Raw genomic sequence first — 21,340 nt, 5'->3', positions numbered from 1 at the left:
AACTAACGTTACGCTTCATGCATCGTTTCAGCGACACCTAGTGATGTGTATATGCACACTTGTCAGTAATTATATCTTTACTTCAAAAGAAGAGTTGTGTATAACCTAATCAATCGTGTAGTAATATGGTCAAACTTGGATGCAAACCTGTGACGGTGTCATCTTACTGTTTTCATTCGAGTGAATCACATGCAAATACCATAAAATGTCGAAGAGATATTGTTAATTAAGAATACAAGTAAGTGTTCAAGTGGTTATTTTGAGAGAAGAGCCATTGTCTGTGAAAATGCACTCCATGATCAGGCGAATTAGTGCGTCAGACTCAAAAAATAGCCACAAAGTGATGTAAATATAGTACGGAAACGCACTGATTGTCCAAAAATAACTTTTCTTAAGGACAAGTTCACTGGAAAACATGCAAACGAAATATAAGCTAACCACTCAGCGGAAACAATAGAACTACGGAAGAGCCATATTTAATCGGTTATATCTTATTGTGATCTTCCATGACAAGTATACGCATTAGCACTCCTATTTGTCCACAAATAAGCCACAACTGTCTTTATTTCATTATTGTTCACGTTTAGTGAAAAAAATCACCTTTGTATGTTTCTGGTATGTGATAACAAACGTCGAATCCTCACTCCACGATTTATATATTTAAAATATTTACAATGACAGGCTTTCTCTGGGCGGAACTTTCATTTCATTTGTACTTTATGGTTCAAAGTTCTGATGCTCCAAAGTTCAAACTGCGCCACTTTAAGCACGCCTTGTAGCTCCAAAGACTATTATTGGAGCCTTATGAATGTTTACGTGAGACCACAATGAAAGGATATTCTTTCAAATAAACAAAAGAATCGTCAAAATTGCGACCATCTTTATTGAATTTATGTGATCACACACAACTGCAATATGAATGGTAACACTAGCCTGCGATGGAAAAAGTTTTTAGAAACTAATAAGTGATTCTTATAGATTTCGGTGTGCTGATTTCAATGGAATAATCAAAAAAGCTCTATCGTGTAAGATTTTTTTTACAAACACACATCTTGCTATACGCTTTGGCTCTTTCTCTGAACGCTATGCAGAGAGTACATTAAATACGTTCTCTCTAAACGGCAAGAAGACTAGTGATACTATAGTTTCAAATTTTCAAGGTAAATGTATAGGAAACGAATATACTAATATACTAATAAGTATACTAATTAAATTTACTTTTGTTAAATAAAATTCAGGCACAACTATTTATTAAATGAAATTTTGTGAAATTCTAATGGCAAAGAACACCATTTCTTATTATAGGATTGTCAGTTTGTTTATAAGTGTACTTATGCTACGGGCGAATTGACTTAGCTTTGAATGTAAACGCTATTTGGTGTGCGTTATAAACTCGCCATAGTGTTTATGAAGTGGTTCGAATAGCTTCAAGGGGTTGTCGGAATTTCTGAAATTCGTTTTGTTCGTTTGTGGAGAATATAATGGAATGAAAAGGTGGAACAAATACAGTGAAGAAGTATCAGCAGAACATAACAAACTTTGTCAAAAAAAAAAGTGTATTTCGCTTATTTTGGTCTAAAATTAGTTGACCAGGATAAATCCTGGGCTCCCCACAAGATGTGTTATCCATGTGTAGAAGTAGAAGGGCACAACACAACCTTTTCGCTTAGGTGTGCCTATGATTTGAAGAGAACCCCGAAATCGTACTGGTGACTGTTATTTTTGTTTGTGCAACATAGAAGAGGTAAAAAAGAATATTTTTTAAATCCAAATCTAATTGCAGCAAGACACCCTGCTTTCGATTGCTCAGAAATACCTGTTCCAACCCGTCCAGAAAAATTAGAGATTATCAATTTAAGTTTGAGGAAGATTATGATCAGGAAACAGACGAATTTGAAGCTATTGCAGGAAACAATAAACCTGAACTATTTTCGCAGGCAGAACTTAAAGATTTATTTAGTGGTTTGGGTCTTACAAAGAAATGCGCAGAGCGACTGGAATCTCGATTGAAGAAAAAAATGGCACCAGGTATTTTTTTCCTTGGTTTAGAGAAAGATTTCATTTCTTACTTTTGTGAAGAAGAAATCCTATTATATTGTTGCAATGTCGCTGTATTGATGGAAAAGTTGAATATATCATGAGGTATGGATTGTAGACTGTTCATCGACTCGTCGAAAGGAAGCATTAAAGCAGTGTTTGTACATAGTGGCAGTAGGTACGCCTTAGAGTTGTAGTTTCAGCGTTTCTAAAAGGAAGTTACAAAAATCTACCTGTTATCCTCACTAAACGTAATAAGTACAATGAACGTGGTTGGACAATATACAATGATTTAAAAGTTATTTCTATGATTCTAGGACAACAGGCAGGTTACACCAAATATCCGTAGTTCCTCTGCGAATGAGATTGCAGGATTAGAACTCATCACTGAACCCAGAAAGTTTGGCCCCTCGAACATCCCTATAGACAGGTAAAAATATAATACTGAAAAACTGAGCTGATCCTAGCAGAACCCTGCTTCCGCCATTTCATATTAAACTTTGCGACATGAAACAGTTCGTAAAAGATGTGTCAAAAGAGGGAGAATGTTGTTGATAGTTGATTGAAAAGTTTCCGAGTTTCAGAAGCTAAATTGAAATATTATGTACTTATTGGTCTAGAGATCATTTTTTTAACAAGAGTTTCATTCCCATCCAATGGATGGGCGGGCCGTAGAAGGCAACACCTTCTCTGTGGCCAGAGATATTTTCAACAATTTTGAATTTGATGATATGGAGAATGATTTCAGACTATAGAGTAATGTGGATTGAAGTAAGGAACTAATAGCAAATCAAGTTGACGAGGATGTGAAAGAGGTGGCTATTGTGTTAAAATGTTTCTTGGGTACATGTGCGGAGGTTATGAGCAATATATATGTGGATTTCGGTGGTAGATACGGCGGTCAGGATTATACTGATCTATGGCTTCGGTGCATTCGTATATTGCTAACAGATGATCCAGTGGTGGGTAGGCATAGCGTGGTACAGCAGGAACTTGGTCTAACAGCTCATGGACAATGGGATGTGCCAATTGGATTCGTGTCGCTATGTAGCGTCGGCGTAGATGGTAGAGGTGTGGCAAAATGGTTGGAAATTGCGCATGACGATATATTTCAGCAGTGGGAGTATCGAAAGCGAGAGAGTAGGCCAGACGTAAGGCATGTCTTTCGAGAACTTTCAGACGTTCATAGTAAGTTGGTGCTGCTGATAACCAGGCAAGATGTCCATACGTGAGTGCTGGGCGTACGAAGACTTTATATGTTAGCAGTAGAAGTTTTGTATTAAGACCCCACGTGGTGCCTTTAAGGTTTCGTAAAAGGTTCAAACGGCGCCGGATATTAGTTTCCAATTGTTTTAGATGAGGCTTCCAAGTAAGATGTTTGTCGAATATTACTCCCAGATATTTGAGACTGTTTTGAATTGGGATTGGAGAGTCAAAAATGGTTAAATGTAGACGTTCCGGATTGCGACTGTTACAGTATTTATTGCGTTTGAGCCCAAAGAGAGTCATTTGAGTCTTAGTTGAATTCAGCTTGAGCTTCCATTTCAGGCACCATGTAACTAGTTTGTCCAAAGCTGGTTGTAGGAGTTGATTAATGCGATCCACAGAAGATCCCAATGCGATATAAGCGGTATCATCAGCAAATTGTAAGGCATATAGTGGGGGATGAGGTTGAGACATGTCGGCTACATAAAGAATATATAATAGAGGAGATAAAACAGATCCTTGGGGCACACCGGCGCGGAGTTGAAAGATGCGTGACTTTGCCCTGTTGATCTGAACGAAAGCCTGGCGCTGATGTAGAAAATTGGCTATTAATCGGACATAGCTGTGAGGAAGTAGACGTTTGAGTTTGTAAATTAACCCCTCATGCCAAACAGTATCAAACGCTCTATCAATATCAAAGGAGATCAAAACAGATGGTAAACGCTTATTAAAATGGTTGACAAGTAGTGTAGAAAGTTTGAGTAATTGATCAGCAGTGCTATAGAGTGGACGGAATCCAGCTTGAATAATTGGTAGTCTGTTCGTGATTTGTAGATAGTGATGTAGCCGTTTTACCAGAAGGCGTTCTAGTGTCTTGCTAAATACGTTAGTAAGGCTAATGGGTCTGTAAGATGACACAGCAGTTGGATCTTTGCGAGGTTTTAGAAAGACCACAATTTTAGCAAGTTTCCATGTAGTAGGAAAATAGCCTGTAGATAAAATAGTTGTATACAAAGAAGCAAGTAAGACTAGAAACGCCACAGGTGCCTTAAGCAGTTGACGATACGTAATTGAGTCTGCCCCCGGAGCTGTGTTGCGACGGCATTTAAGAACAGCTGTAATATCATCTGATGTTATTGGAGCAGTGAGCTGATTTGTGGGATCAAGGTGGTAGTTGAAATCAGGTTGAAATGATGGCTGCACTAGAGAACCAGCGTGTGAGATATGGGTATCTGTAGGACAAGTGAACAAAGGTGTAGTGTGTGGAGTGAAGACTCCCTCAAGATATGTAGCGAAAGCAGTTACCTTTCCTTCATCCGTCGTTGGTACTTGGTCAGCACATATGATAGGGTATTGTGGGCCCTGTTTCTGAAATGTTAGACGTTTAAAGGTATTCCAGAATTTAGTAGGATTTGTTTCTTGGCGCAAAGCATTACAGGAGGCACGCCAGTCTAGTCGTTTGCGGGCTACTATGTAGTTCTGAACCGTTCGTTGGAATTGACGATGGAGAAGAAGAAATCGGCGGTCATGTGTGCGACGAAACTCTGTTAAATACTCGTGTGAGCGCCGGAGAAGATCGAGGGCGCGTGCTGGTAAACGAGGTCTAGATGATTTGGTGGTACATTTAGGAACTGCGTAATCCGTAGCGTGAGACACTATGTTAGTCAGAGTATGTGAAAGTGTTTCAATAGATGCAACTGTTGTGAGAGTAGGTGCAGTAGCCGGCAGATTTTCGGTAATATAAGTGCTGTACTGATCCCACCGGGCTTTGCTAAAGTTATATCTGGGTGTGCGTTGTGATGCAGATGCAGTGGATGTCAGACGTGGAGTTATAGAGAGAAGTATTGGGAGATGATCACTACCTATGGAACCAAGGACATCTATAGTAGTAAGTGGTAACAGATTATTGGAAATGATTGCCACGTCGGGACTAGTGTCGCTTTCCGGACGAGTAGGATGCGGCAGCTGCAGTAAAGAACTATGAGTAGTTTGGAGGAAATCATGAAAGCGTTGTTTCTGAGCTGCTGTACGAGAATGGTAGTTGATGTCTGCTAAGAAGATGTATGTTTTAAAGTTGAGATCTAAGTATGTCAGAAAACGATACGGAAGTGGCTGTGTAGATCGAACATAGGTTGTGGCGATGGTAATAGTAGTAGCTGGAAAATAGACCGTTTGTATGACATGTTCGGGATATTGCCCGGGAGAAGGTGGTATGATATGGCGTCGTGGAATAGAATGCTTAACGGCTATTGCTGCACCACCAGGTGCGATGTTTTGTGGCAGATCAGAGCGTATGAGATGATAACGTGGAAGATAGAAGCGGTCAGATCGTTTTAGAAAGGTTTCATTAAGAAGAATGCTATCTGCATTGTGCTGAGTTGCTAAAGTTTCTAGGAGAACTCGGTTGGTAGGTAACGAACGAATATTGCAGAATAGCAATGTAATAGTCGTCCTTCTCTGGCCTGTACTATTCATGATGGGTGTCTGTATGAAAATGGAAGTAGGTTGAGAGTCCGGAATATGTAGCTGCCATGTGGAGCTGGAATATATCGAAGGCGGCTTTGGTTGCATGATTTAGTATAGCCTCACACTGGAAAGGAAAGGCATTTTGAAGAACGATAGTGATGAAGTCTAGAGATCAAAAAACTAATGAAAGATAAGGAGTTCGATGATACATTGATCGTACCTGAGCGCGAGGCTTGAAATGCACTTAAAAAGGTCGTTCACAAATTTCTTGGTGGTAACATTAAGAATCTTAACTTCAAACTAATTGTAGAAAATATGTTAGTAAAATTTAAAGATTTGGGATGCTCAACGAATTTAAAACTGAACTTTCTTAAATTACATTTAGATTACTTCCGGAAAATCCCGGTGCAGTAAGTGACGAGCAGGGGAAGCAATTCCATCAAAGTAACGTTATTAAGGATATGGAGCGAAAGTATCACAGATGACCGAAGGTCAGCATGCTAGCAGATTACTATTGGATGCTGCAGAGAGACCTTCCACAATCAGATGGAGTTTTCATGCAAAAAGACAACATGAGGACCTGTAAACACATTTGATCTACTTTTATTTGAAAACTGTAAACTATTCATAAAGTAAGAATATAAAAATTGTTTTTCCTTGCAGCTATGACTCTCTTTTATACAGAAACCTTGCGTGATACAGAAATATGTATGTTATTTTTGGAATCAGCGTACCAAAATATATAAGAATCAGTAATTATATTTTAAAAACTTTTTAGTAACCATAATTTTGCAGGCTCGTGTAATCTGTAATTGAGGAGTTTTATGGTCTAGCTCCGAAGACTGTCGTTAAACTCATAAAGTTTACGGGAGACCACAACGAAAGAATATTCTTTCAAATAAACAAAAGAATCGTCAAAATTGTTACCATCTTTGTTGAATTATGCGATCACACACACAACTGCAATATGAATGGTATCTGTAATTGATGAGATTTATGGTCTAACTCCGAAGACTGTCGTTAAATTCTTATAAAGTTTACATGAGATCAGAAAGAGAAAAATATTTTTAAAATAAAAACCAACGACTTATCAAAATCGATGCACTTTTGTTAAAGTTATGTCTGAGACAAATACCACTATCAATGAGTCAATCATCATTATAACCTTGGCAGTAACACACATACAGCTAACAGTGAGAAATACTTCTAACAGTAAAGCACAACTTGTTCTATGAAAGATAACATTTCAAAACCAAGAAAGTAAAGACATAGTTACGAAATATTTTTTTTACTTTCACGCTTCAGGCAGACGATTAATGATTTTCAATTATTATAAAAGAATTGTTGGATTAAAAATTTGAAATAAAAACATAATATGAACAAAATCCAAGGCCCAAATAAAAACAAAGATGAAATGATTTATTTAATGGATATGTTCTTTATTCTGAAAGTGACTGATCGTAAAAGAATTAATGGAATGAAAAGTTGGAACAAATGGGAGAATTCCGAGAAAACCACCGGACATTTATGTTTCCCATCACCAACTCACATGATTTGGGGTCGAACCAGTAACCCCCTGTATCAGAATCAAGCAGTCTATCACTAAATTACTGCATTCTTAAATTACTGCATCTCATCTACCATAAACTTATTTTATGCTCATCTATCAAAGTAGGGATAATCCCATCAATAGTATACGTTCTTCATCTGAACAAAACTTATGAAAGTAGCAAAAGAAGTAAAAATAATCTATAAAGAACTCAACATGTAACGTCGAGAAAATGAGTAAACTAAAATAAAATTAGTAATTCTAGCATACGTAAAAAGTAGGAGAAATTCGGAATGTAAACAATACCGAGAAGAAAATAATATAAGAAACAAAAGAAAAATACCGGATATGAAAAATGAAATAGAAAGACCAATGAGAGGAATTAAAGAAGATGCTTAAAGCAGAAGGGAAAAGATATAGTAAGAAAAGAAATCAGGTACACATGGCATTCAAATAATTATTGAGCAGTTCCGGAGACCATAATACCGTAACAAGCCCAACTCACGGTGAAATGGAGTTGTGGAATGTGTTGCAATCGAACCACAGAAGAGTATTTTCGGAAATGTACCTGCTGAAGGCAGGAGCAAGCTTGTTTGGTATATCTCATTGCATTGGATTGCATGAGAATGACCAAACTTATTTTCCAGTTTCATCGAAAGTTAGAAAATGTGACACACCATTATGTTCGCCCGCTCAATTTTGGAACTCGAAAATTTGCAAATATTTCAAGATCTTTTTAAAACATTGACCCAAGTCTATCGATAAAAGGTCCACCTTAATATGAATTTCCTCTTTCCTTAGTGCTTAATATTTTATTCATTGCCCATACTTAGCCAACTGCAACTAGTTACCTTTGTGCTTTTTATCGTGCGTATTATATCCACACATAGCATTGCTGATAGCGCTTTCCTAAGATAAAAGACCCGAGTAATGCTTCGTATGCCACTTTAAACACTCATACATAGCTTCAATACTGAAATCAGACATTAACATCTGATAAAACAAAAACAATATTGTATGTTGCAAGAGTGTTGTACTTGATTAATTTAAGTTACATACGTTCTGCACACTTGCTACAACAAGTTCTGCTTAAGTCATTTCCGTGCATCATTTCTTAGTGTTTAGGATAGGTTATTTTCACTGGAGACGAAGCTCTCTTGCATTGTAAAGTGATACTGAATGGACATTGGTATGTCAAAATTTCGTGTGATGTGTACTGAATATAGCACTAAAAAGATAATATATTTTGAAAATTAAAATAAGATTGGTTATTTGATAGTTCTAGATAGGTCTTAATTTAATTTTAGCCTGATCTTCAAAGACAGGGCATTATATTCATCATTACCATAGAGCCAGGAAATGATGGCTATGTGGTCAGGAAATGATTATTTGGATTAGATTTCTGGCAGAAGTATATATGGTCAGGATTCCATCGTCAGTTATAAGTTACCGCCACTACCAATGTAGCCTCGCTGCTGAAAAGAGATATTAAACTTGAAATCAACCATTCCTTGTCGTGTTAATCTATGGAAAGTCAATACTTTTAAGAATCGTTTTACATGACACAGCAAAATAGAAAACTGTAAGTTGAATAGTGACTGTCATTTCTACACCATTACAGATGTATTTTGGTATTTCTATATATTTGTATATATTTATAGTATTCCTTAAAAGTTTTTTTTTTTTTTATCTTGACAAATGTATTGATTTGGTTAACTTTGATACATTTCGTTATCCCTCAGTTTTGCGGTTAACTACAATGACAATGATACTAGTGTAACAACTTAAAGGCAAAAATTATGTATCGTTTATAAAACATATTTCAGATATTGTATCATATATCGATGAGTTCAATCTTTGATTATTAGTTTGTTTGGCATTTAGAATGCATCTTCAGCAGCAAAGACTATGCTAAGGGATAGCTTTTATATTGTTTGAAGGCGGAGTTCTACGTACGCTTTAAACGCATTTACCAAATGAAAGGATTGCAGTATTACAAGAAAACATTATGTATCTGTCACCAGTTCATTGCTCGTATGTACAGCTTCTGCTTAGCCACATTCCTCTGCTATACGGAACGTCGCCGCGGTCACAGCCTTCAATTCGTTCGCCTCGCCCACACACTATCAATTGTGTGCCTTATGCTTTAGATAAGACGTGAATCCACAGCTTAATGTATTCTCAATCGCACTTACCCTCACCGAGTGACAAAGACGAGTCTTCTGCACCAACACAGAATACGATGACTATTTAGCTACGAAAGGTGGTAATCTATTTGGCCTTATTTTTTGGTTTGGTTTGAGTATTTGGTATACTCTGTATACTGTTTATTTTTTAAGAAAGTGATTTCAACTCAATTTCTAATATTTCACCATGCATTACTCCCCTGTAAGAGCTATACTACTTTAATATCCAAAATAAAACACTCGTGAAATTAAGTTCTGTAGAATGATGCAGTAAGTCACTCAAATTCTACGGAATGAATACAAAGTATTGTTTAGTCAAAACTGCTCATTCCCATTAAGTTACACCATGTAGCTACTAATTTAACATGTGTTCCATAAAAACAATTTATAATTTCAATATTTCACAATGAACTGGTCTCCAATAATCACCATTCCCTCTCACGATTTTATCTTGATTAAAAGAACATCATGATATTCTCCCTTGTTTACATCCCGAATTGCAAATATTCAATAAATACTATATGCCTATAGCGTTATTTGATCTTCAAATATACGGATACTGTTCTCTCGGCGGAAATCATTTCCAGTTGTCAAATATGACGTATATTATTAATATTTGCTCTTAGGTTACTTTGGGTTCAAATACTTGTATTCACATGCAGTTTTGAAACAAAAAAGAATTTAAAATAATTTTCCTCACAAAACCTCCGTAGTTTTGTTGTTACTAAATCATTCAAATCACAAAAGGGAGGAAGATCTATACTATATGAGAATAAAATAATTCTTAAATAAATCTTTATTTATTTATTTTTGTATTCTCGTAATGTAACCTTAAATAATATACACTCTGTACTGTTATACTCACTTATTCTAGATATATGATTTCTTTTCTATCCTCTGGCCGAAACCTACCTATAGATATAAGTTCGAGAAGAGAATTGAGGTTTCCAATTTCAGAGCATAACGATATCTGCGGCAGCAAAGAGAAAATATATAGAAAATGACGAAAAGGTTCGAATGGATTTGCCTTGTGTGGCCAGATGTTTGGTTCCCACGAAACACTCCTTCTCGAAGCTATCGGGATAGAAAAAATCGTGGATAGCTTAAAGAGAACAATCGCAAAGGATAAGTACTAAGCATTTCTCTAGGCTTACAGGGTTTTTATTGGTATTATTCTTTAAAGGGATGAGGAGATGTCTGATAGCCCATGTCAAAGGTCGTTAGTTTGAAGCAGAAGTAAGTTGTTACTTAGTGGTCAGCTTAATAGCTAAATATCCTCACATCCAATGTTTTAGTGAGCAGCTGAATCGTTAAGTTTCCACTTCAAGAACTTGTGATATCCATGAGAACACTCCCACTTGTTCAGATGGACTAATGTTTGCCATTTACATGAAATATCATCTACAATTATGTTCAAACAAGTCTTAAAGACCAATCCTTTCATTAAAATTAATCGTTAATAATTAAAAGGTTACAGTTGAATTGCATACGAGTTTTCACGAAAGGTTAGAAACAGGAGAAGGGAATAGACTTCACTTATTGACATCATTTCTCAAAAGCTTTATTTCACTATTACAAGATAGGATTAAGTTTATTTTACCTTCGAATGTTTTGTATATAAATAAATATAATTTTATCGAAAATACGTTTCTATACGAGTTTTTCAGCAATAAATGTAATATTATTATATCTCTCTTTCCATTGAGTACTATAAATCGCTTATTCTTGTTATTATATTTTTGTTCTTTATTTGATTTTTTGAAACAAAATAAATCATAAGGATAGTATATAGAGTACACGATCGATAAAACTCATTCGATCTTGACCAAATGATGATAGAACTTTACAAGCTTGTTTGGTATTATGATGAGCAAACATATAATGTTTGAGTTATTGGCCATCTATTTCGGGATTTGACTTAATGAAAAGATATTTTATATTCCATGTAATCAATGATACTACTCGTAATTCAATCTTGATCAAATTTGGAATGATGATAAACCTTCACGACCTCAATATCCATATGAAATAACCATTAGTTAACCATTTGCTCTCTAGTCATTGACTATCAAATTTTGGTTTGAACTTCCAACAATATTCTAGTATTCACATATGTAAAGTTCCTCGAAAAGAGTAATATAATAAAATATATGATATAATGTATACAGTGAAAATATAATTATAAAATGTATTGAAATAAATAAAAATATTATACAAAGATTATAAAGAAAAAGAAAACATTATTCTTTCAAAAAGTGAAGATATACATACTAAAATAATTATAAAAATTACCATGAGCCTCAGAGATTCACCTTGCGTAGATTAAGAGGAAAAGTACCTTGCGTAGTCTAGGAATAATTAACTACTAGGTTGTGTATATACTTTTTACCTTCTTCTAACATCAGTAAACATGCTCGTAATAGTGACAGAAGTACTCATAATAATAAAACACAAACAAGCTACTTGCAGTGGTACCAAATTCTGTATATTTTTGGAGGGAGAAACTCATATTTGTCAGACATGATCTAGTAAGACATTAATGAGGATTTGAATACATATACTGAAGCATAAGCAAATTTCAAGGGATCCCTGTCCCCCTTGCCGCACCCTTTGATCAGTGACCATATCTACTAGATATTTTTATTTAAATATTCTCAGATAATTAGTTAAAACTTCTACCACTCATTTAATCAATCTACTCTATGGGTTTCAGTACTGAATTATGAATTTCATATCTGAATTTTCCCAATTACCGCAATCTGTACAATTTTTTAACCTCCCATCTAAATAACCAATCAGCCGATAACCATAATTTACTATAACGAAGCATAATGCTATACCAGGTCAAAATTAGACTTTCCATCATGACTGTTTGATTAGTAACTTTTGACCTTTTCGTCAGACTCAGAGCAACGAGAATGTAGTTACAAATGGTTTCAATTAGGCGTCAGTGAAACCAGCTGAAAAATACAGTAAGCTTTGATGTTGTATAGCTGTATCCTAAAATGAATATTTTACCGCTACATCCACCCTTATCGACCACATAATGAGAGCACCATCTGTACGAGGGAAAGTGTGCTAATATTAAGAACGGTCATTCACTACCTGCCCAGCTATATTTTCCCGTAGAGAGAAGTTAATTAGTTGCAAAAACCTTGTTTCAATTCGAGAGAGACAGAGAGAGAGAAGTGTATATATACATACACACACACACACACACATATATATATATATATATATATATATATATATATATATATATACAGAGAGAGAGAGAGTACGATGTCTTTTTCTCTGTGTTGTTCTTGGGTTCATAACATACTGGGTACTATATTATTTAGCCGGAGTTCTGTTAATGTAATGCTCTTCCCTAATTTGAAGAAACAAAGAAAGAATGTGGCAAAAACGTGTGCAACACTGTTTCATTTGTAACGTAACGTATAAATGAACTTAGTACAAAAGATAATCTACACGGTCTTCTAATGTAAGCTTCATAATTTGTAAATGCGTACAGTATATGCATAAATATATTAATAAAACTTCTAGTAAGAGTAACCAATAGAAGATAGAATCTATTCTAGGCTTACCAATGACAAAATAAGTTCAAATGATGTTTAGCACACATAAACAAAATAGAATATAAGATATATCGATAGTATAAGTAAATATAGGACAGGATAAATAAATAAATAAACTTGACGTCCTTCTCTGTACAACGACTCACCAAAGGTAGTCGTCAACCCTGGTTCGGCTAATAATATAAGTAAATCTTTAGTGGCAATAATTGTTCACACCTTAAAATATCTTCCGTAATTATATCCACTAGTATTATCACCTTTTCTACTGAAATTACAAGTCGATGATGAATATTAAATAATTTATTCGTTGATTCTCTTTTAACGTATATTCACACAAACTGTCTTGCAATCATACATGTTAATTAGGTATCCATAAACAACTACATAGCAACCAACTATACAATAATGTATATTTCTTACATATATTAAAACATTCTTCTTTTGTTATTTTTAATTAACATTATATCAGGTACTAGCAGCGTTCACCCCGCTTCGCTGCGGTCACCCCGGAACGCAATAAACTTTGTTACTTAGATAATTTTTACTTTTTCGCTTTCAAATTGCAGTAAATGTTAACATTATAGCGCCTGTCATTTATGTTAACCCGCCGAGTGACACGGTCATGCGGGTTGCATATACATACGTTTATTTTTATACCTATGATGAACTAACAAAGGATTTGTACGTTATGGACACTTGAATGGTCAATTATCTCAAGACACTGGTAATTAAAAATTAAAGTGATATGATAAAAACCATCTAGGGTCCAAATCCTAATAACCCCCCAAAAATGAAAGAAATTGGTTCAGCCGTATTAGCGTGATGAGGGAACAAAGGATTTGTACGTTCTCTTTTATAATATAGATAGTGCTTGTGTAGAAGCACTTTCTGCCCAAGATACAGGTAATTATCAACCAATACAAAGTATCTCGTTGTATCTGTAATAGAGTAAATTTTGTGTTCCCCCATGCAATGCGAGTTGTCAACCAGCAGCAAGCTGCAATCCATTTTTCCCACGAGCCATTCCGATCAAACGTAATTCATCTTTGCTTTTAGGACAGTGATAATTTGAGATTTATCCCGGTGGACTGGGCTTCCATACACGGGGGCAAAAATGGTACTACAAAGATACCGGTAACTCGCATTGCGCATGTTAACTAGTAGATATGGCTCTGGGGAGAATTATTTAGATCTAGGAAAGAATTGCCCCCATAGTCAACCCTTGAAATAATAGATGCTACTGGATAATAAAAGTTGTGCATTTCTGATTACTTCTGTAAAACTTCTAGTTGCTCTATTTTTCTCATAAAAACTCAGAATTAAAAGAATTATAGTTAACTCTATGTTATTTTATAAGTAGTTAAGTAAAGAAATTTCATTCTGTCACTTCGGTGATGCATAATTTCACTGCTTGTTTTCTTTCTTTCTTTTTTTCTTTTTCTTTTCTTTTCTTTTTTTTTGTTTAAATTATACATGACTTGGCGCGTACTATTTAGAAAGTATATGGGTCCCACTAGTAGCACGAGTGACATTGGTTCATCTTTAATCCAGTTACATACGTGATTTTGATATGGATACTCTTGGGGTTGAATTTCGATTAGAATCCGTACAATAATTATTTTCCAGCAACTTTCTTCTTTACATCGTTTTACGTTCTCTTATTGTGCGTGTGTGTTAGGGTTTCAGTTTAACGTTACACAATTTTGCCCTTTAGACCAGTGGTTCTCAACCTTTTCAAGCCTAGCGTACCCTTGATTGAATGCAATTGTTCCGAGCGAAACCGTCATCCTAACCGAATCTAGCGAGTCACAAGTTCGAATGTGACTTGGATGAAGCATGAAGTATGCATATATATATATATATATATATATATGGCCGCGATGGTTCAGTGGTAGTGTTCATCTCTAATCCATGGGGTGGTTCGATCTCAGCTCGCTCCAAGTGAACTTTGTAGTGGACAAACACCGTGTGCGTGGGTTTTCTCGGAGTTCTCTCGTTTCCTCGCACTTTCTTTATTTCACCATTTATAGCACCGGCTCCTTTAGCCTAGCCGGGATAAGAGTGTGACGTAAAACTTAAATATTTCATTTTTTTTATTTCAGAAACACACACACACACATATATATATATATATATATATATATATATATATATATATATATATATATATATATATACTAAATGGTCAAAAGTATTCGGACACCTGGCTGAAAATGACTTACAAGTTCGTGACGCCCTCCATCGGTACTGTTGGAATTCAATATAGCTTCCACACTCGCAGGCATACTTTCTGTCAGGTGCTGGAAGGTTTCTTGGGGAATTGCAGCCCATTCTTCAAGGAGTGCTAAACTGAGGAGAGGTATCGATGTAGATCGGTGAGGCCTACCTCGAAGTCGGCGTTCCAAAACATCCCAAATTTGTTCTATAGGATTCAAGTCAGGGCTCTGTGCAGGTCAGTCCATTACAGGGATGTTATGGTCGTGTAACCACTCCGACACAGGACGTGCAGTATGAACAGGTGCTCGATCGTGTTGAAAGATGCAATCGCCATCCTCGAATTGCCCTTCAACAGTGAGAAGCAAGGTGCTTAAAACATCAATGTAGTCTTGCGCTGTGAGTGTGCCATGCAAAAGAACAAGAGGTGCAAGCCCCCTCCAAGGAAAACAAGACCACACCATAACGCCTCCACCTCCGAATTTTACTGTTGGCACTACACACACTGACAGATGACGTTCATCGGGCATTCGCCATACCCACACCCTGACCATATTGTGTACCGTGATTCGTCACTCCACAAAACGTTTTTCCACTGTTCAATTGTCCAATCTTTACGCCCGTTACACCAAGTGTGGCGTCGTTTGACATTTACCAGATTGATGTGTTGCTTATGAGCAGCTGCTCGACCATGAAATCAAAGTTTTCTCACCTCACGCCTGTCATAGTACTTGGAGTGGATCCTGATGCAGTTTGGAATTCCTGTGTGATGGTCTGGATAGATGTCTGCCTATTACACGTTACGACTCTCTTCAACTGTCGGCGGTCTCTGTCAGTCAACAGACGAGGTCGACCTGTACGCTTTTATGCTGTACGTGTCTCTTCACGTTTCCACTTCACTATCACACCATATACAGTGGACCTAGTGATGTTTAGGAATTTGGAAATCTCGCGTACAGACTTCTGACACAAGTGACACCCAATCACCTGATCACGTTCGAAGTCCGTGAGTTCCCTAGGGCCCCATTCTGCTTTCTCACGATGTCTAATGACTACTGAGGTCGTTCATAATGAGTGCCTGCCAGTAGGTGGCAGCACAATGCACCTAATATGAAAAACGTATGTTTTCGGGGGTGTCCGGAAATTTTTGATCACATGGTGTATATATTCTGCGAGAAAAGCAACAAACTTAGCCCCCTTATCGTAAAAATAAAGTGGGAAGTCGCAAATCTCTTCTTAGAAATCCTCAGGAATAGAAAATCCATTGTAATACAATAGCTTGAACCATAAAGTCTCTTCTAATAGAGCCAGTAGAAGAGTTACCATGTTTAAAAATATATAATTTGTATTATTGCCTGTAGATGATTTTTCTTAACGAAAATAAATAAAAGACGTCAGCACTGACTGTTCTCTGCGTCAAAAATCTGCAGTTTGTTTCTCACTTTTGTGAGGATCTGTTATACAGCGCTGAAACCCCTCTCCACTAAGTAAGTAGAAGGAAAAGCTAAAAGAAGTAACTTGTGTTCCTGCCAGGGCCGCCCACAGGGGGGATGTATGGCGCAAGCTGCGCCATTGAGAAAAATTTTGGGGGGGATTTTACTCCACTTTCGAACTAGCAATTTTATTGTCGGAATAGCATTAAAACACGATTTTGAGAAGCTAATTTTCAAAAATTTTCCGGGGTGAACCCCCGTACCCCCTGCTTCGATACTCGATGAATGAAGTACCACTCAAGTAAGCGTATGAAAGGAAAGGTTGGTTCGTTTTAAGAGAGAAGGGCCGCCCACAGGAGGGATGAATGGTGCAAGTTGTGCCATCGAGAAAAAAATTGGAGAGAATAAAAAAAATGGGGAAGAATTTTACTCTAATGTCGAATAAGTAATTTTGCTGTCGTCAGAATAATATTGGAACACGATGCGATTTTTTTTTAATCTCGAGAATGAATCCCCTTACCCCCTGCTTAGAAACTCTATGAATGAAGTACCGCGCAAGTTGCTATATGAAAGGATGGCGCCATAAGTTCTGGTGAACAACAGTTACAAACACTCAAAGAATCACTTTCAAATTTAGATTTGAAACTTGCCTATGTTGTATGTTGAAAATTATAAAGTAGTTTGACATAATTGTGAGCTAGTGGTAACCATACAGACAACAGCCAAGTTTCAAATCTAAATTTGAAGTGAGCCAGTGAGTGTTTGTAACTGTTGTCTACCAGAATTTGGCGCCTATTTTTGTGATTTCAATTCTTTTTAAGGCCACTCGTACTTGGCTCTTTTACAGGAATGTTTTTTGTTGGATATCACTTCTTTTTGTAAGCTAATTTCGAGAGTAACATTTTCTTTTGGTATCAAACTCAATAACTTGTAACTTGCGTCTTACTTTTCATGTACAAGGGAATTATATCAATATTTTGTAAAGAAAAAAATAATACTACTAATTGTAAAAAAAAAAAAAGAATACCTGTGCCATACACAGTGTGTAGAAGTTTTTATAGCCTTCAATATCTTTATAGAACATATTTAGTATTGTACACTACCAAGACTACTAATAACAGTAATGCCATTTTTATAATTACTACTGCCCCTACTACTACTACAAGCATTCTATAATACTACTACAGGAAATAAAAACAACAACAAAAATAACAATTACTAGTACTATAAAAACTACTGCTACACTGGGCAATTGCTTTTAGAGGACTTGAGTTTTGAGGGAAGAGATTATTAGTTTTGGGGGGGAGTGCGCCATCAGCTTTGGGGGGGATGGGCAACCCTGGTTCCTGCCATATGAGAAGATAGGATTACTTCATTTTTATACAAAAACACTCATAACCAGACTGTACGAAGAGTGATTAGGCTTCATAATCGTGTTTGAAGTCGGTTAGTTGTTCCTGCAAACTTGGGTGAATTTCAGTTGTATCTACTGAAAAAGGATTGAACATCCAATTTGGTACTTCAAGGACACAAAGATTGTGAAATCTATTTTCCATATCATCCTTGAAAACAAAAATCGAAATGAAAATCTATTCCTTTCTTAAGTTCTATTTCGTTTTCAAGTACTTGAATATTAGGAAATTGACAAAACTCCTGACGATTTATGTTACCTGCAAGAAGGTCCAGTTTAGCAATAGACGAAGAGATGAGCCTTCTCTCAGACTTAACTAAATTCCCATAGCCTTCCCTTAACCCTACCCTTAGCCTTAACTAAATTCACTCTGTCCTCTTGTAGCTTTGTGTTGACTTCATTAAATTTATGAACACATCAGATAAATAGGCCATACATCAAGACGTCGAAGTTTAAGAGTGTCACTTAGGCTTAGATCAATCATCTGCAGAAACTGAACTACTGTGTCAAAAAGTTCATAAACATACCACAAACACTTTCCTTTTTACAACCATCTCACTTCCGTGTGGAGAAGACTACGTTCAAATTCTTAGTCATTTTCTTTACTGAGATTACGGAAAAGATGGTCGTTCAAAGAATGGGACTTGATTTTCTTAACAGCACTTATAAGTCAAAGACTCGTGCGACCTGTCACTCAAACTTTAGCAATAAGATGTCGATGAATGACACAATGAACAGTCATAACGCGAGGTATAGTTCTTTTTAAATGAGCTAACATCCCGTGATATCGTCCGATCAATGGAAACGGCTTCATCGGTTGCACGAGCTACAGTGTTTGCTGAGGGAATATTTTTCCCGTTAAAGAAAATCTTCCACCTTCCTGTATATTGAAGAACTCTTCGTGTCGATGGTTAGTTTTGAACAAACAACAGTTCCTCCATAATCTCGTCATTTTGGTTAATGAAACGGACGTAACCTAGCAGCAACGATTCGTTACGACGAACTCTTGATTCATCAATCTTCAATACAAATTCTATATTTTTCAGCATGTTGATAAGTGTCTTTTCAACGTCAGTAGCCAGTTCTTCTGGAAACACTTTTGTTGATCAAGGGAATGAATTGGATACATGTATTTGAGCCGGGCCCTAACGTAGTATTAACTATTTAACGGCGAATAATATTATTGTTTCTTCGATAGTGTGAGGTTGACCACATTTTGCTATCATTCCGAAGAAAGGAATTCTTTTTAGACGTTCTCTGCAGAGTTTCCAAATCGCTTTCCCACAGTGTTTCGGCTTTCAAATTTTAACTTCTGATTTTAGAAGAACGAAAGAGTTTTTATCGACTTTGTTCTGGGTGGATTCTTAGCAGGTGATCTTTCAGTCGCGAAGGCTTCATGACTTCATTTGAAAATGTTTTTTTCGCAAAGAAAGCAGAAGGGAATATGTACGTTTTTGTAGGAAACAAGATGAATCCAAATTTCAAATATTGAATCTAATATTGACGGTACATCTTTTCAGACATGTTGACGAATATTCTTGTAAATGTACAAGCTCCACACAACACACTAAAAGTAACCGATTGTGAATCAACGTAAAATATACACATTATTAAATTAATAAAATTCCAAGGAATACAAAGCTAAAGCACAAGCGATTTCACTCAATAATACTGTTCCTTTGTTCAGTTCACAAATCTCCGCTCCACTACCTAACAACTTTCCGATTATGCAGAAGGAAAAATTCTCGTCCTTTCTAATATATTATTTCTTCATGTGAGTAAAGAACCACACTGTAAAACAGAACCGATCCGAACAAAACAGAACAGAATACTGCTAGTTACTGACTGGAATGAGATATGAGAGGCTGAGGAATGCAGACTTTTTGACAGATGTTCCACCCCGTCAGTTTAATGGTTGTGAAATCTGTTACTCGACGTTCTTCTGCAGCATTGCCCATCTGTTATCAAAAGTTTGTAAGGATGCAGAATGTGCTTTGTTCAATAATACTAAGAAAAGTCCAATCGGTTAAGAAATTTCAACTCCCTCTACATAGTCTATCATCCCCTGATCGCATCTTATTTTCCAGCGCCCCCTTCGAGAACGAGAACGCCCTTTGAGGGGTGATATCGCCCACGCTGAGAACCAATGCTTTAGGTTAAGGGAGACGATGATTAAATTAAGTGAATGATGATGAAAGAATTGGTGGAATATGAATATGGAAGGAAACGATAGTATCCCGAGAAAACCCATGGACACGATGTTGTCCACCACAAACTTACTTGACCTGGAATGGAATCAAGGACCCCACGCACCAGAGATAAGCGCTGTACCATTAAGCTATCGTGACCCCTGTATATGTGTGTTAAGGCTGAGTGTAAATGCTATAGATATTTTACCATAATATGCCGTTTATATCGATTCATTTCACCGGTAGAATCTTCGTAAATAATTCCTGTTCAATATCTGTGTTCGAACACCAAATAAATTTATGTATTTACTATTTTGTATATATTCTGTAGTTTGAGAGCTCATCACATGGTTTAGTGATCTATGATGTGAGAACTTATTCTACACATTACAAAATTTAAATAAGTAAATTTATTATTTCTTTGTTTCCCTCGAGTATGTAACATTGAAAATAAAGTAATACACACATCTTTTACATACACATCAACAAATGATTACATTTTTACATTAATTTAAAATAGGCCAGTGATTCTAACATGATCACCACTTAAGCGTATAATATCAACAAGTGATCGTACTGTTCGCTAGTAGTTCGCTGCATTTGATTTTCATGATCGAGCAGCAGTTCACAAGTCACATATTCCAACCTACAATGCTACACATCTTTTATAGTGGTGCAAGGAATGCCGACATTGAAACACCCAACAGTGAAAAATCGTCCTATGGAGTGATAATCGCTCTTCTAAATGTGGCGATCCGATGGATATGTGTGGATGTGACGTATGCCCAATGCCCAGTTCTGAACCCCATTACTCCAGTCAACATGTATCGCAAATTGATGCAAAGTCTTCTTCAAAGAGTTGCAGACGTCATTATGTCAAAAGGGGGCCGTACAAGATATTGATCTGATGCTGAGAGATTGGATTAATGTACTAGTATGGGTGTCTGGGAATGATAACATAGTGTATCTAAGAAACTGACGTTGAAAATTTAAATCAATATTTCTTTATAGTTGCAAGCAAAGCTTTACGCGGTATATTTGACATTTATACCAAGTAACAGACGATCATTT

At 36.4% G+C, this 21,340-nt stretch overlaps 1 protein-coding gene across 1 annotated transcript in view; it reads left to right on the top strand.

Moving 5' to 3' along the window:
- Window positions 1–21,340, top strand: part of LOC145668448 (uncharacterized) — a 74,268-nt gene that overhangs the window by 39,707 nt on the left and 13,221 nt on the right. The gene's annotated exons all lie outside the window — the stretch shown is intronic.

Source organism: Thermobia domestica, chromosome 13 (genome assembly GCF_964235325.1).
Source record: "Thermobia domestica chromosome 13, izTheDome1.hap1.1, whole genome shotgun sequence".
NCBI classification, from domain to species: Eukaryota; Metazoa; Arthropoda; class Insecta; order Zygentoma; family Lepismatidae; genus Thermobia; species Thermobia domestica.
This window is presented reverse-complemented; position numbering and strand designations above follow the sequence as displayed.